The sequence below is a fragment of the Trichosurus vulpecula genome, chromosome 4 (genome assembly GCF_011100635.1).
Source record: "Trichosurus vulpecula isolate mTriVul1 chromosome 4, mTriVul1.pri, whole genome shotgun sequence".
Classification (NCBI taxonomy): Eukaryota; Metazoa; Chordata; class Mammalia; order Diprotodontia; family Phalangeridae; genus Trichosurus; species Trichosurus vulpecula.
Window position 1 is genome coordinate 31,209,818 of NC_050576.1, and position 15,000 is coordinate 31,224,817.

Consider the following 15,000-nt stretch of genomic DNA (forward strand, 5'->3'; position numbering starts at 1 on the left):
TCCCCCTTACCACCCTCCCTTTCCCTCAAATATAGGCCCTGGTCCTGCTTTGGGGGCCAAGTAGAACATGGGTAATATCTCTCCCATATGACAGCCCTCTGAGTATTTGCACACAGCTTTCATGACCTTCCTGAGTTCTTCCTCTCTCTCCAGGCTTAATATTATCCCAGTTTCTTCAACGTCTTCCTTGTTTGGCATGAGTGCAGGGCCCTTCACCAAGCTGGTTGCCCTCCTCTGGACCACTGGCAACACAACAACATCCTTCCTGACCCAAACTGAACACAGTCCTCCAGATGGAGGATCATCCCAGGCATTAGAATAATGCCAGTCTTTTGTATGACCTGATAAGGTTTGCAGAGCCCTTTACAGACATGATATCATTCGATATCTGGGAGGTCAGGCTTGCAGGCATTATTACCATCACCCATATGTTGTGGGTGAAATGACTGAAAACTGGAGAGATGACATATTGCCTTGTGATCACAAAGTTAGTAAGGGTTCAAGGGCAGAATTCAACCCAGATCTTTTGGGACTCAAGCACCAGGGCCCCCATTGAACTATACTATACTGCCTCTGTAAGTTCCCGTTAGCTTTATTGACTGAGATATGTTGAGCTTGGAGGTCACTAAACCTTCAGATCTTTCTCAGTCTAATCACTACTGCTCCCATATTAGCCTTGTGAATTGATTCTTTGAACCTACGTGTACGACTTTAACATTTTGCCTCATTCATTGGTACCTGTTTATGTTGAGTTCTTAGTGAGAGGGTCATGAGCTTGGATAAGTAATACGCACTGGTGTGGGATTGTTAGGGGAGGCTTTAGAGAGGGAGGTGAGGGGGAGAATTAGAGGCCTTTGGCAATTGAGCAGCAAATGATTATTCTAAAAGGAGGAATGACTTGGGTAAATACCCGTATCACTGTGGTAGGATTGGGGTGGGATGGGATAGTGAGGAGGGGAAATAAAGGGAAGGTGCTGATCTAGGAGCAGTTGAATTAAGACTGGAAATGGATGTTGTCGCTAGCTCCTAGAGAGCCTGGAATGCCAGGATGAGGAGTTTAGACATTGCTGGATGCCACACTTCCCCGGGATTAGTTGAAGGAGTTCAGGATATTCAGGCTAGAGGAGAGACTATAGGTAAGGGCTGGGGAAGAACAAGACATAAGAACTGTCTTTGACCATTTGAAGACTGATAAGACCCAGGGATTTGTCTTGTTCTGCTTGGCCTCAGAGGGCAGGTCTGAGAGGAATAGGTAGAGATTGTAGAGAGGCTGTAACTGTTCATAAATTGAGAGTTTAGTGTTTAGGCTCATGGACCAGGGTTCAAAGCCCTGCTTTATCGCTTACTACCTGTGTGACTTAGGGAATATCACCAAATTGCCCTGTGCTTCCCTTTTCTCACCCGAGAAAAAGAGACAGGTTCAGCCTCATGGGCCTTGTGGGCCCCTTTCCAGCTCTCCATCCATGGTATACTTCCTAGCAGGCTGACCTGTCCCAAGGGACAATGTGCTGCCGTGGGGGTGAGAGGCGTAGTGAGCTCCCCAATGGCCACTTGTTAGAAATGCCGAGAAGGGGAATCCTTTTCAGGAATGGGCTGGACTCAGTGACCTCCGGGGAACAGAGATGTTGTCAGAGAAAGAACTGCCCAGTTGAAAGTCAGGAGTCCTGAATCTGAGTCACTGACTTTCTATGTGACCCAGGGCCTTTCTTTCTAAGTGTTGGGCTCCTCTTCTTCAAAAGAAGTCTTGGCCTCAAAGCCTCCTGGAGACCCTTTGCTCATTTGGTGACTCTGTGGTTTTTTCAGTTGTGTCCAACTCTTTGTGACCCCATTTTGGGGGGTTTTCTTGGCAGAGATACTGGTGTGGTTTTGCCATTTCCTTCTCTAGTTCATTTTACAGATGAGGGAAACTGAGGCAAACAGGGTTAAGTGACCTTGCCCAGGGTCACATAGCTAGTAAGTGTGTGAGGTCAGGTTTGAAACTCAGGTCTTCCTGACTCCAGGCCCAGAGCTCTGTCCACTGACCACCTAGCTGTCCTTTGAAGACTCTAGGTCCCTGCCAATTTCGAGGATCCTTTGAGGGCCACATCCACTCGATTCTGTATATAGGAAACAGCTGACACCATTCCAGGAGACTCTTTAAAAAAGTAGGAGAAGGAAGGGGGTTCAGCCCATGATTGAGAAAAGACATTTCCCAAAGAAGGAAGTTGGAATGATCAGAGGCCCCTGTTCTCCATCACTCCCCCTTCTTCAGGCCCAGCAGGCCCAGCTGGAGGGGGTTCCAGCCTCCTCATGCCATCAACCACAATTTCGTGCCTGGAACTGTGTGTTATGGGAGAAGGTCCACGTGCCCACTCCTGCCTGTGAGGGGCCCTGGAGGTCCTGCGTTGGCTGACTGTTACAGTCAGTAAATTTCCCCATTGGTTTGGGGGGCTGCGAGTTCTAGGTGAGGCATGAAACGGTAATTGCCCGAGGAATCAGCTGGAAGGCAGAGAGTATAATTTTCCTAGGCTGATGCCAGGCTGTAGAGGAGAATTCTGCTGGGCCTCTCTCCTCCTCCCAAACCTTTGCTGGCCCTTCCAATCCAGCAGAGGGTTGGGAATAAGGATCGGGAATCTGCTTCTCCGATCCCTCTTCTTACAGAAAAGGAAGTGAGTTTCCCAAGATCACACGGCAAGCCCAGGAATTTGGAGCAGGGCATTGGGAACAGGAGCAGGGAGCAGCAGGGGGAGGGGAGGGAGGATCTCCTAACAGTTTTATGATGCTGCCTCTTGTCTTGAAGTCTGCTCACCCTGGGCCACCATTCCAAGAATTTTCTTCCAACTTCCAAGGATCCCGGGTAGGGACCTTAGTCTGAGCTGGTGATGGATAAATGGTTGGCATCTTGAGGAATTGGGAGGGACCTGAGAAGAGAGAATGTGAAAGTGGGAGGGAGATCTTGGCGCAGAAGATATCAGAACAGAGACCTGAGGATGTGGACTGTCACCCAGATGGGTCCTCAGAGCCAGCACGAGTCCAGCTCCATCATTTTACAGATAGGGAAACTGAGGCCAGGGGCCCATGCTGGTAGTAGGCAGCAGAGGCAAGGTTTAAACCAAGGTCTTTGGGGTCTAAGCCCTGTTTTAAGAGGAGAGGTGGATTGAAATGGTCAAGAGGTAGCCAGGCAGTCTCTTGGCCTCTCAGGGCTGGGTTCGATTCAGCTTCTATTTGACCTCTTGTAGAGGGAGGTGGGGTGATTGAGGAGTCATTTTCAATACATTGAAAGAGTCAGTAATTCTTTCTCCATCTCCCTGGGGACCTTTCAGTACCAGCTATAACCCTGGCCTCTCCTTCCAGCTCCCCACCCCCTTGGCTTTCTGTCTGATTACAGGTTCTCCATCCTCTCCTCCCTCCTTATCCCTTATAAACCTGTGCAGACTCTCAGGACATGCTCCCTACTCCCCCAGCCTTGTGCACTCCAATGCCAGAGAGCCAGAGAGGGAGAGACGACCATGTGTGTTGGGGGCTGCAGACTGGAGACCAGAGGGGATGTGAACTGTGAGTCTCGCAGCTGAACCGGAGCCGTGTGGGGTTACGAGAATTTGGTTTGGGCTCTGAAAACTGGTGTGTAAGCAGGGTCCTAATTGAGTTCTGCTGCGTGGGATGGGGGAGTGCCAGGCTTGGGGGGGTGAGAGGCAGCAAGGGCTGGTGTCTGTGAAGGCCTCCTTCCCTTATGAGCCCTGTGCTCTTTGCCTTCTTGGGCAGTTGCCTGTGGCCTTCTCTCAAGCCCCCAAGATGCCCCATGCCCCCCAGGCCAGAGGCAGAAGGCTTCCCTTACATGGCCCCAGAAGCCCAGCCATCCATGGGGCCTCAGCATCGTGGGCTCTGAGCCATACCTGCACAGGGATTCTCTGCAATATCCCCAACCAAAAAGCAGCCAGCTTCTGTCAGAGGACCTCCAAGGAGGGGGAGCCTGTCTCCTCCCAGGGGATTGACCTATTCCTCTATGGGACAACAGCCTCAGTCAGCCTCATCAGAGCTTCCTCGCATTGCTCCTGTCGACCCTTTGGGGCCGAGTAGAACAAGCACAGAACCATGGAAATTGGGGAGTCAAGGTCTTCCCTCCATGCTTGCCCCTACCTTTTTACAGATGAGGAAATCAGATGAGCCCAGAGAGACTAACTGACCTTGTCCAAAGTGACTTTGGTAGTAAATGTCAGAGCCAGGATTTTCCCTCATTCACTCTTTCTGCTGCCCTAAATATGGAGGGCCAGCCTTGGGCACACGGTATTCTGGTTTCCTGTCTCAGTGGGTCAGTCAGCCTGCATTTACTAAGCGCCTACTATGTGCCAGGCACGTGCTTGGGCTTTTCCCCAAAAGTCACACTGTCTGAAGTGTGACTGGGCTGGGAAGAGCATGAGTTATGGAGGATCCTAACTCTGTAGCTAGAAGAAGCTCGTAAGACCATCTTGTCTGTTTTTGTGGAGAAGACTCCAGAGACTTGGCGTAAGGTCACACTGTTAAATCAATCCATGGAAGAGCTGGGATCTGACCCCAGAGCCAGGGCGCTTCCCCTTGGACCCAGCCAGCCCTGCCTTTTCTTCTGTTGAGATTTAGCTTCTGCGATACTGGGCTACGTGAGAGTGGTGGGGAGGAAAGGTCAGTAAATCAGCTAGTTCTAGATTTGAGGTCCCGAGGCCGGATTGCACAACCCATAGGGTATTAGACTTGGCAGAGCCCCTCCATTCCCAGAATGAGCTCACAGAATTTGACAGGAGCAGGAAGCATGAGAAACATCAGACACCCAGACCCTAGCACACGGCAAGACTTGCCCTTGGCTTGGGGAGGGGGCAGGGCTGGCCATCTGGGAGCTTCCTCTTTTCAATAATTATTCTCACCGATGACAGACAAGCTTGCTTGTTTGTAAACTCCCTGAGGAATCTGAGAGTTGTCAGCACCCTTGGAATTCTAGAGCCTTGGAACAATCCTCCTTCTTTCTCACATTTGTTCTGGTAGGGGCCTCCCCGGAACTGAAGGAGAATCCCCTCAACACCATCCCCAATAAGTGGCCATCCAGGCCCTGCTTGAAGACCTCCAGTGACTGGGAGCTCACTCCCTCCAGAGGCCACCCATTGTAATTTTCCCCTGCACCAATGTAATCCTCACATTTTGCAAATAAGGAAACTGAGGCCCAGAAGAGGGAGGGGCTTATTCAAGGTCATCACACATTCATTCCTTGATACATGCCCTTGAGGCTTTCTAGTCACAAAAATCCATCTTGAGTGCTAGAGATGGGAACTGACAGTCTCATGTGGGAAAAGTCATGGGATGGAATAAGAATCATTCCACCCAGTTCTGCAAACATTGCTTCCACCAGAGAGAAAATGGAAGAGGGAGAAAGCATGCTTCCCTAAAGGGCTGGGAAGCAGACAGGAATCAGGGAAGACTTGTCCATGGAAGGGGCTTCTGGGCTGAGCCTGGAGCGGGGGGGGAGGGAGAGAGAGGGAGAGGGAGAGGGAAAGAGACAGACAGAGAGGCAGAGAGAGAGACAGAGACAGAGATAGAGAGAGAGAGAGGAGAGAAACAGAGAGAGACAGGGACAGAGAGACAGAGAAACACACACATACACACACACACACACACACGCACACGCACACACACACAGAGAGAGAGAGAGAGAGAGAGAGAGAAATGGAGAGACAGAAAGAGACAGAGACAGACAGAAACAGAGAGAGATGAGACAGAGACAGAGAGAGAAGAGAGAGAGAGAGAGAGGAGAGAGAGACAGAGATGGAGAGAGACAGAGAGACAGAGAAGAGACAGAGAAGAGAGAGAGAGAGAGAGAGAGAGAGAGAGAGAGAGAGAGAGAAACAGAAAGAGACAGAGAGAGATGAGACAGAGATGGAGAGAGACAGAAAGAGAGACAGAGATGGAGAGAGAGACAGAGATGGAGAGAGAGACAGAGATGAAGAGAGAGACAGAGAGACAGAGAAAAACAGAGAGAGACAGAGACAGAGAGACAGAGAGAAACAGAGAGACAGAGAAAGACAGAGACAGAGAGACAGAGAGAAATGGAGAGAGAGAGAGAGGGAGAGAGAGAGAGAGAGAGAGAGAAATGGAGAGACAGAGAGACAGAAAGAGACAGAGACAGACAGAGAGAAACAGAGAGAGATGAGACAGAGAGAGAAGAGAGAGAGAGAGATAGAGAGAGAGACAGACAGAAAGAGAGAGAGAGAGAAAGAGAGACAGAGAGAGACATAGAGAAACAGAGACAGAGAGACAGAGACAGAGAGAAACAGAGAGAGATGAGACAGAGACAGAGAGACAGAGAGCCAGAGAAGAGAGAGACAGAGAGACAGAGAGAAAGAGATCGAGAGAGAGAAAGAGAGAAGAGAGAGGAGAGACAGAGAGACAGAGAGAGGAGAGAGAGAGAGAGAGAGAGAGAGAGAGAGAGAGAGAGAAACAGAGAGAGAGACAGAGAGAGAAGAGAGACAGACAGACAGACAGACAGAGAGAGACAGATATAAAGAGAGACAGAGACAGAGAGAAACAGAGAGAGATGAGACAGAGAGAGACAGAGAGAGAAGAGAGAGACAGACAGAGAGAGACAGAAAGAGTGAGAGAGAGAGAGAGACAGAGAGAGACACACACAGAGAGACACAGAGAGAGAGAAGAAGAAGAAGGGGGGTGGGATTCCAAATAGAGTTCATTTTGTATGAGTGTAATGGTGTTGGTGCAAGGTGTGATTATTGAATCTTCTCCCCTGTGTGCCTCACTCATCCATAGTCACAGGATGTGGAAGGGGCCTAGGAACATAGATCTAAAAATGTCCCAGTGGGGAGGGACCTTAGAACTTAGAACAAAGGATGTTAGAGAGACCTTGGACTACAGAATGACAGGACTGGAAGGCTTAGAACATAGAATACAGAACATCAGAGCTGGAAGAGACCTTAGAACTTCGGGCTTGGAAGGCCCTTAGAACATCAAACTGAATATGTTAGAGCTGGCAGGGACCTCAGAGCCGCCCCTTCTCCCTTTTCTCTTTTCCTTCCCTATCTTCTAAAACTCTCTTTGTGGAAGTGTTACTTAATTTTGGTGGATGCTTTTAGGAGTTTCAGTAGGAACATTCTAGTCAGTCAGTCAAGAACATTTATTTAAGCACCTACTCTGATGACAGACACTGTGCTAAGCATTAAAGATATTTGTTCAGTCATTTCAGTCTTGTCTGACTCTGTGACCCCATTGGGATTGCTCATTTGATGAATGTGGTTTTTCAGTTGTGTCCAACTCTTTGTGACTCCACTTTTGGGGGTTTTCTTGGCAGAGGTACTGGTGTGGTTTTACCATTTCCTTCTCTAGTTCATTTTACAGATGAGGAAACTGAGGCAAACAGGGTGAAATGACTTGCCCACCTTTCTTTCTCTCTCTTTCTGTCGGCGCTTCCCATGGAGGGGCAGCTATCTCTTCACTGGCGCCATGCCTGCCCTCAGACCCCTCGTGAAGCCTAAAATTGTCAAGAAGAGGACCAAGAAGTTCATCCGGCACCAGTCCGACAGATATGTCAAGATCAAGAGAAACTGACGTAAACCAAGGGGCATTGACAACAGGGTGCGAAGACGATTCAAGGACCAGATCTTGATGCCCAATATTGGTTGTGGAAGCAATAAGAAGACAAAACACATGCTACCGAGCAGATTCAGGAAGTTTTTGGTGCACAACGTCAAGGAGCTCGAGGTGCTCCTGATGTGCAACAAATCTTACTGTGCTGAGATCGCTCACAATGTATCCTCTAAGAATCGGAGTTATTGTTGAGTGAGCAGCTCAGCTCGCCATCAAGATCACCAATCCAAATGCTAGACTGAGGAGTGAAGAAAATGAGTAAAGAGCTTTGCAGATTTTTATTTGTTTTAAATAAATCCTGGAAATACTACCAAAAAAAAAAAGAAATGACTTGACCAGGGTCACACAGCTAGTAAGTGTCTGAGGCCAGATTGGAACTCATGAAGATGAGCCTTCCTGACTCTGGACCTGGCGCTTTGTGCACTGTGGTGCCCCTTAGCAGCTCGCTGAAAATGTAAATAAAGGCAAAAGACAGTCCCTGCCCTCAAAGAGCTTCCAGTCTAACAAGGAAGACTTTTATTTATTGTCTTTCTATTCTCAGCACTCAGTTGTGCTTAATAAAAGCTTCCTGACTAGAGCTGTTTTTCTGGGGAGGGTTTTGGCATTGGAGGTGGACAATTGGAACTGAAGGGTCATTGCTGCCTTATGCCAGAACAGTAGATCTGTGAAGAGTGCTGAGTGCAGGGACCAGAGGAAGCCTTTGTCGGGCAGAACTCTCTAACCTATAATCTCTAACCTCTCAGAACCTCTAACAGGTTGGTTAGAGGCAGCTAGGGGGTGCAATGGACAGAGCATTGAACCTGGAGCCGGGAAGACCTGAGTTCAAATCCAACCTCAGGCGTGCATTAGCTGTGTGAGCCTGCCTCAGCTTCCATATCTGTGAAAGGCTAGACTTGACCTCTCAGCCTGTTACCTCTGGGGTTGGAGCAGTTGGAGCTGAGATTCTATGACAGGCCCCTTGATACCAAGTGTGGTGTTCTTTCCACCATATTGTAGGCCCCACATTGAGCGGCCTGGGGGGAAGGGAAGTTCCAGTAGGGAAAGAGTTAATCAGCATTCTATGTGATCAATAAATATTTACTGGGTGTTAAATTTTCCATCTTATGGGGAGATTTCTTACACTGAGCTCTCATTAATGGTAATGGGCGGCATGTGGGCCCCATATTGCACATCCCGGCTGCCCAGCTGGGGGAAGGAATGCTTGGCTTCCTTCAGAAGGGTTTTGGTCCCTTTAACCCTTCAGAACTGGGGAGCCATAGACAAGGGGAGTTATGCCAGGGAAGCTCGAGGTAAGCCTTTTCTCTGGCCCTTGCTGCCAGTAAGACCTTGGCGATTACCTTCCTGCTGTGTCTCAGTTTCTTCATCTGTGAAATAAGAGATTGATCTCAGTGGGGTCCAAGGTCCTTCCCAGTCCTAACCTTCTCCATTGAGGTCCCAGGGTCCCTCCAAGCTGTAGTAACAGCTCCTGATTCTGCTCCCCTGGGACCAAACAGAACCAAACTTAATTAATCCCTCTCCCATTTGATGGCCCTTCCGGTACTTTAGGACAATGGGCATGGATGTCACAGCCAGTCTACACATGCCCACACCACAGGCCCTCACTCCAGCCCCTTCTCATTTTGGTCACCCTCCTCTGGACACTGTCCTTTCTAAACTTCGGTGCCCAGCCTCCAATGTGGTCTGACTGGGGCAGGAGAGGGGGCATTGTAGAACTGGAGATGGTTTATCGATCATAAAGGGATAAGATGGCCAAATGGGCAGGATGCTGGGTTTAGACTCAGGGTGGCCTGCCTGTGAGAGGCCTAGTTGTACTGCCGTTACTGAGTCACTTCTCTCCTCTCTGAGGTCTGTTTCAGCATCTGCAGAATGGTATAACAATACCTGTGGCCTCTACCTCATTTTTTGGCTCAAGTGAGACCATCCTTTGACAGCTTTAAAATGCCCTGAATCGATGTCAGTTCTCATACTACACTACCCTTCCCATCCCATCTTTCTGCATCTTCCTTATGATCTAGGCTGCATCCTGACTGGGTGACCCTCTAGCCCCTTCCCATCTCAACTCATCCCGTGCTCTCTGGACTCCTAGCCTTTGCTTCCTCCATTCCCCTTACCTGATCTTCCCTTCCACACTGTACCTGTGGATTCATACATCAAAGCCTTTATCCAGGGCCACCTCCTGCATGCAGCCTTCTCTGATTGCCCTCATCAGTAACAACCTTTGCCTTCTGATGCTAGGAAGCTTTCTCTTGAGCTCTCCACTTACCAAATCGTGCCGCACGTTGCTGTTGCTCAGGAGATGTGTTACTTCTTGTGATTGTGTTACCCCTTTGATTGTGGTTGTGTTAGCCCCACTGTAGTTTAATCAAACCAGAGCTGGAAGGGGCTTTTTCAACCCCCTCATTTTATCAGTGAACAACCTGCCTCCCGGAGAAGGGAAGGAAGAAATGGCACTATGAGTGGGTTAGAATTAGAGTCAGATGAACCCGATTTGAATCCTGGTTCTGTCACTTATTTGTTGTGGGATCTCGAGGAGGTCATTTCTCTGGGCCTCAGTTTGTTTATCTGTGAAATGTGGGGGTAGGACCAGATGGCTTCTGAGGTGCCTTCTGCCCCAGCAGATGACAGAATCGATCCTGGCATGCAAACTCACTCACGTTCTGTGGCAGCTTCAATGATTTAGGGACAAAGGCGGGTCTTCTATGGCTTTGTTTCCCTCTCCCAGTAAGGCCAGTGGTTTTCCCAGAGCTGGGCCCTGAAGAACTGAAAGACGGAAGAGCCTGTGTTTAATAGACCAGCATTTACTTCTTGAGTCAGGCCTGATTGACAGCCCAGGAGGAGATAATGGCAGGTCTGCTTATTAGATGTTACAAACTCCAGGCCAGAAGGTCTTGCTCAAAGTGTGCCTCCATGGGCGCCTCCAAATTGTTCCTGACAGCCCCACGAAAGGGCCAACTGCTCGGCTGGCCTGGGCTGCCTGAGACACCACTTTGAGGAGAGAGATTAGGTTTCTCCTCCTGCCCAGACTTTGATGTCCACAGCTGTTTAATATTCATTAAGCCTGTTCTTCAGATGTAATTGCCATCATTAGGCCGCCCTTTTATGATTGTCGGCAAATGTCAGGGGACAGGCCCTAAAGTGGTCTATTGATGGAAAAATGGTCCCCAGACTGAGAGAGAGAGAGGGAGGAGGGAGAGAAGGAGAGAGAGAGAGCGATAGAGACAGAGACAGAGACAGAGAGATGAGAGAGAGAGAAGGGCGAGAAAGAGAGAGAGTGAGAGAGGAGGGAGAAAAGGAGAGAGAGAGATGAGAGAGAGAGAGAAGGAAGAGAAGGATAGAGAGAGAGAGAGAGACAGAGAGAGAGAGAGAGAGAGAGAGAGAGAGAGAGAGAGAAGGAGAGAGAGGAGGGAGAGAAGGAGAGAGAGAGAGTGATCTAGCCTAGTGTCAAAGATAGAGCCCTGACCTGGACCCTGGCGCTCTTCACAGACTGAGCCTATCCACAGACAGAATTCTGATGTTGGTCACAGGCTCCTGACTATCTCCCAAATCTCTGCCTTTATAACCATAGCTCATGTTTCTTTAGCCTACTAAGGTTTGCAAAGTTGGGGACAGTCATTCTCCCATTTGATCTCTGAAGTGACTCTGAAATGAGGGGGTGGGTCAGTGCTCTTATTATCTCTCACCTTTTTTCAATTCTTAGAGAAGGTAAGTTACTAGCCCAGGATCACGTGCTGAGAAATCTGAGGCAAGATTTAAACCCAAGCCATCCTGACTGAGTTTAGCTCTCCAAAGAGACTTTGTTTTGATGCCATCAGTTCTGGCTGACCAGAATCCTCTGTGTTCACTGCCTGAATAGGACTTTATTGGAAAGAGGAGGGGGCTGGGGTTCAGAAGCAGAGATACAGATGGTCTCTGGTGCTCCATGTCTCACCCAAGGATGAAAAGGTTAGGTTAGGATATGCCAAGTCCATGAGAGAAGTCCTGAGGTCTGGGAGGTTGGCCTGGCTTGGCCCATTGCCCACCAGGAAGCCTTGGGCCTGATAGAACTGGGCTCATTGCCCAGACATCCAAGTAGGCAGAAGGAAACACTTTCTGGTGAACTGAGTGTTGCCCACGTGGAATGGACCATCCCTGAGGGAAGGCAGTGGCCGCCACATCACTTGATGGGCTTGGCCCAAGACTGAGTGGTTCCCTGGGCACATCCTCATCCAGATTCTGATGGAAATCAGGGGTGGAGCAGAGAACGAAGGCTTCTCGGGGCCCTGCAAGCCTGGAAATTCTGTGACCCTCTTGAAATGCTGCCTTATAGCCGGGAGGTCCTTAATGGAGCTTGATGGATTAAATTGAAGAGCAGAAAAAAGGCCTAACCTTAGCCTGACTTCTGTCCAAGGCTCTAGTGGGGCCAGCTCCTACCAAACCTTTTGTTAAATTTTCTGTGTGTAAATTTTCTAATTTACACTTTGGAAATGCTGCAAATAAGAGCTTTATTTAATGTCTAGACTTACAAAAGTGACCAAAGAAAGTGTTAATAAGGCAAATTAACCTTAAAAGTGTGCCATGAGTTTTTATTTTTTTCAGAGAGTCTGTTGTTAAACATTTATCATCATACCACCGGCTCTGCCCCTAGTGAGTTGTGCAAACTTGGGCAAACCATTTAAATAGCTCTGGACCCCAGTTTCTTCCTCTGTCCAATGGGCACAGTGTTTCTTGTACTGCCTACCTGACAGGGCTATTGTGGGGAGCAGAAGACAGGACAGCTCTGAAGGGGTTAATAAAGAGGAAGGACGGTCATGTTTTGCTCAGCTGCTGGCATCTAGGAGTAGCCACCCTCTTCTGGCTACTTTTTCCTCTCTTGTTGGTTTTTTTCCCCCTGTGGCACTATTTCATCACGGTTCTCCTCCTCCCTCTCTGTCCGTCCACTCCTTCCTGGTCTCCCTTGAGGGCTCCTCATCTGTTATCCCAGCCCCTCCGTGTGGGCTCCCTAAGACTCCTTCCTGGGCCCTCTGTTTGTCTCCTCTGCCATCTCCCCTTTGGTGATCACATCTGCTCCCATGGGTTCAGTTTTCACCTCCATATAAATGATTCCCAGATCTATACATCCAGCCCTAGTCTCTCTCCTGAGCTCCAGTCTGGCATCATCTGCTCCCTATTGGATACTTCAGACTCTGTACTGTAGGCATCTCCAATTCTGTTTGTCCAATATGGAATCCAGCAGCCTTTCCCCGCCACCCCCAACTTCTCTGTTATTACTGAGGCCACTTCCATCCTTTCACATACTCAGGTCACTGAACTCTTGACTTCATCACTTGACTGACTCCTCACCCTTCCTCACCCCACATTTCCAAGCTATGGCCAAATCTTGTCATCTCTGCCTGTCCCAAATCCCAGGGTGAGTTAATGACAGAGCCAGCGCAGGAACCCATGGATCTCCCCCTCTCCTTGTGCATGCACCTTTTGGTTCCTGGAGATGGTTCTGAGCATCTGCCTCTCCCCGGTGCTCCCTGTGTCTCCCAGAACCCAAGCATCTCCCCCTATCTTTGTGTATGCACCCTTTGGTTCCCGGGAGATGATTCTGAGCATCTCCCTCTCCTGGCCCTCCCTGGGTCCTCCAAAACCCAGGCATCTCACCCTCTCCCTGTGCATGAACGCTTTGGTTCCTGGGAGATGGTTCTGAGCATCTGCCTCTCCAGGGATTGCCCCCTCTCCTTGTGCACGTACCCTTTGGTTCCCAGAGATGATTCTGAGCATCTCCCTCTCCCCAGCCCTCCTTGGGTCCCCCAGAACCCAGGCATCTCCCCCTCTCCTTGCTCACGCACCCTTTGGTTCCTGGAGATGGTTCTGAGCATCTCCCTCTCCAAGGATCGCCCCCTCTCCTTGTGCATGCACCTTTTGGTTTCCAGAGATGGTTCTGAGCATCTGCCTCTCCCTGGCCCTCCCTGGGTCTCCCAGAACCCAAGCATCTCCCCCTATCTTTGTGTATGCACCCTTTGGTTCCCGGGAGATGATTCTGAGCATCCGCCTCTCCCCATCCCTCCCTGGGTCACTGGAGCCCAGGGATTGTCCCCTCTCCTTGTGCACGCACCTTTGGTTCCTGGGAGATGATTCTGAGCATCTCCCTCTCCCTGGCCCTCCCTGGGTCATTGGAACCCAGGCATCTCCCCCTCTCCCTGTGCATGCACCCTTTGGTTCCTGGAGATGGTTCTGAGCATCTCCCTCTCCAAGGATCGCCCCCTCTCCTTGTGCATGTACCCTTTGGTTCCCAGAGATGATTCTGAGCATCTCCCTCTCCCCAGCCCTCCTTGGGTCCCCCAGAACCCAGGCATCTCCCCCTCTCCTTGCTCACGCACCCTTTGGTTCCTGGGAGATGGTTCTGAGTGTCTCCCTGTCCCTGGCCCTCCTTGGGTCACTGGAACCCACGGATTGCCCCCTCTCCTTGTGCACGCACCCTTTGGTTAGATGGTTCTGAGCATCTCCCTCTCCCTGGCCCTCCCTGGGTCACTGGAGCCCAGGGACCACCCCCTCTCCCTGTGCATGCACCCTTTGGTTCCCAGACAGGGTTCTGAGTGTCTCCCTCTCCCAGGCCCTCCTTGGGTCACTGGAACCCACAGATTGCCCCCTCTCCTTGTGCATGCACCCTTTGGTTAGATGGTTCTGAGCATCTCCCTCTCCCTGGCCCTCCCTGGGTTACTGGAGCCGAGGCATCACCCCCTCTCCTTGTTCACATACCCTTTGGTTCCCAGACATGTTTCTGAGCATCTCCCTTTCCACCCCCCTCCCTGGGTCACTGGAACACACGGATCTCCCCCTTTCCTTGGGCATGCACCCTTTGGTTCCCAGAGATGGTTCTGAGCACCTCCCTCTCCATGGCCCTCCTTGGGTCCCCCAGAACCCAGGGATCACCCCCTCTCCTTTTGCCCATACCCTATGGCTCCTGGGAAATGGTTCTGAGCATCTCCCTCTCCCTGGCCCTCCTTGGGTCCCCCAGAATCCAGGCATCGCCCCTTCTCCTTGTGCACACACCCTTTGGTTCCCAGAGATGGTTCTGAGTGTCTCCCTGTCCCTGGCCCTCCTTGGGTCACTGGAGCCCAGGGATCACCCCCTCTCCCTGTGCATGCACCCTTTGGTTCCCAGACATGGTTCTGAGCATCTCCCTCTCCCTGGCCCTCCTTGGGTCACAGGAACACACGGATTGCCCCCTCTCCTTGTGCACACACCCTTTGGTTCCTGGAGATAGTTCTGAGCATCTCCCTCTCCCCGCCCCGGGTCACTGGAACACACGGATTGCCCCCTCTCCTTGGGCATGCACCCTTTGGTTCCCAGAGATGGTTCTGAGCATCTCCCTCTCTGTGGCCCTCCTTGGGTCCCCCAGAACCCAGGCATCTCCCCCCTCTCCCTGTGCATGCACCC

The 15,000-nt window shown here is 50.5% G+C and overlaps 1 protein-coding gene and 1 pseudogene across 1 annotated transcript in view; both read left to right on the forward strand.

Annotated features, from left to right (window-relative positions):
• Window positions 1–15,000, forward strand: part of TRABD2B (TraB domain containing 2B) — a 245,354-nt gene that overhangs the window by 57,655 nt on the left and 172,699 nt on the right. The window lies entirely within an intron of this gene.
• Window positions 7,453–7,858, forward strand: LOC118848746 (annotated as a pseudogene).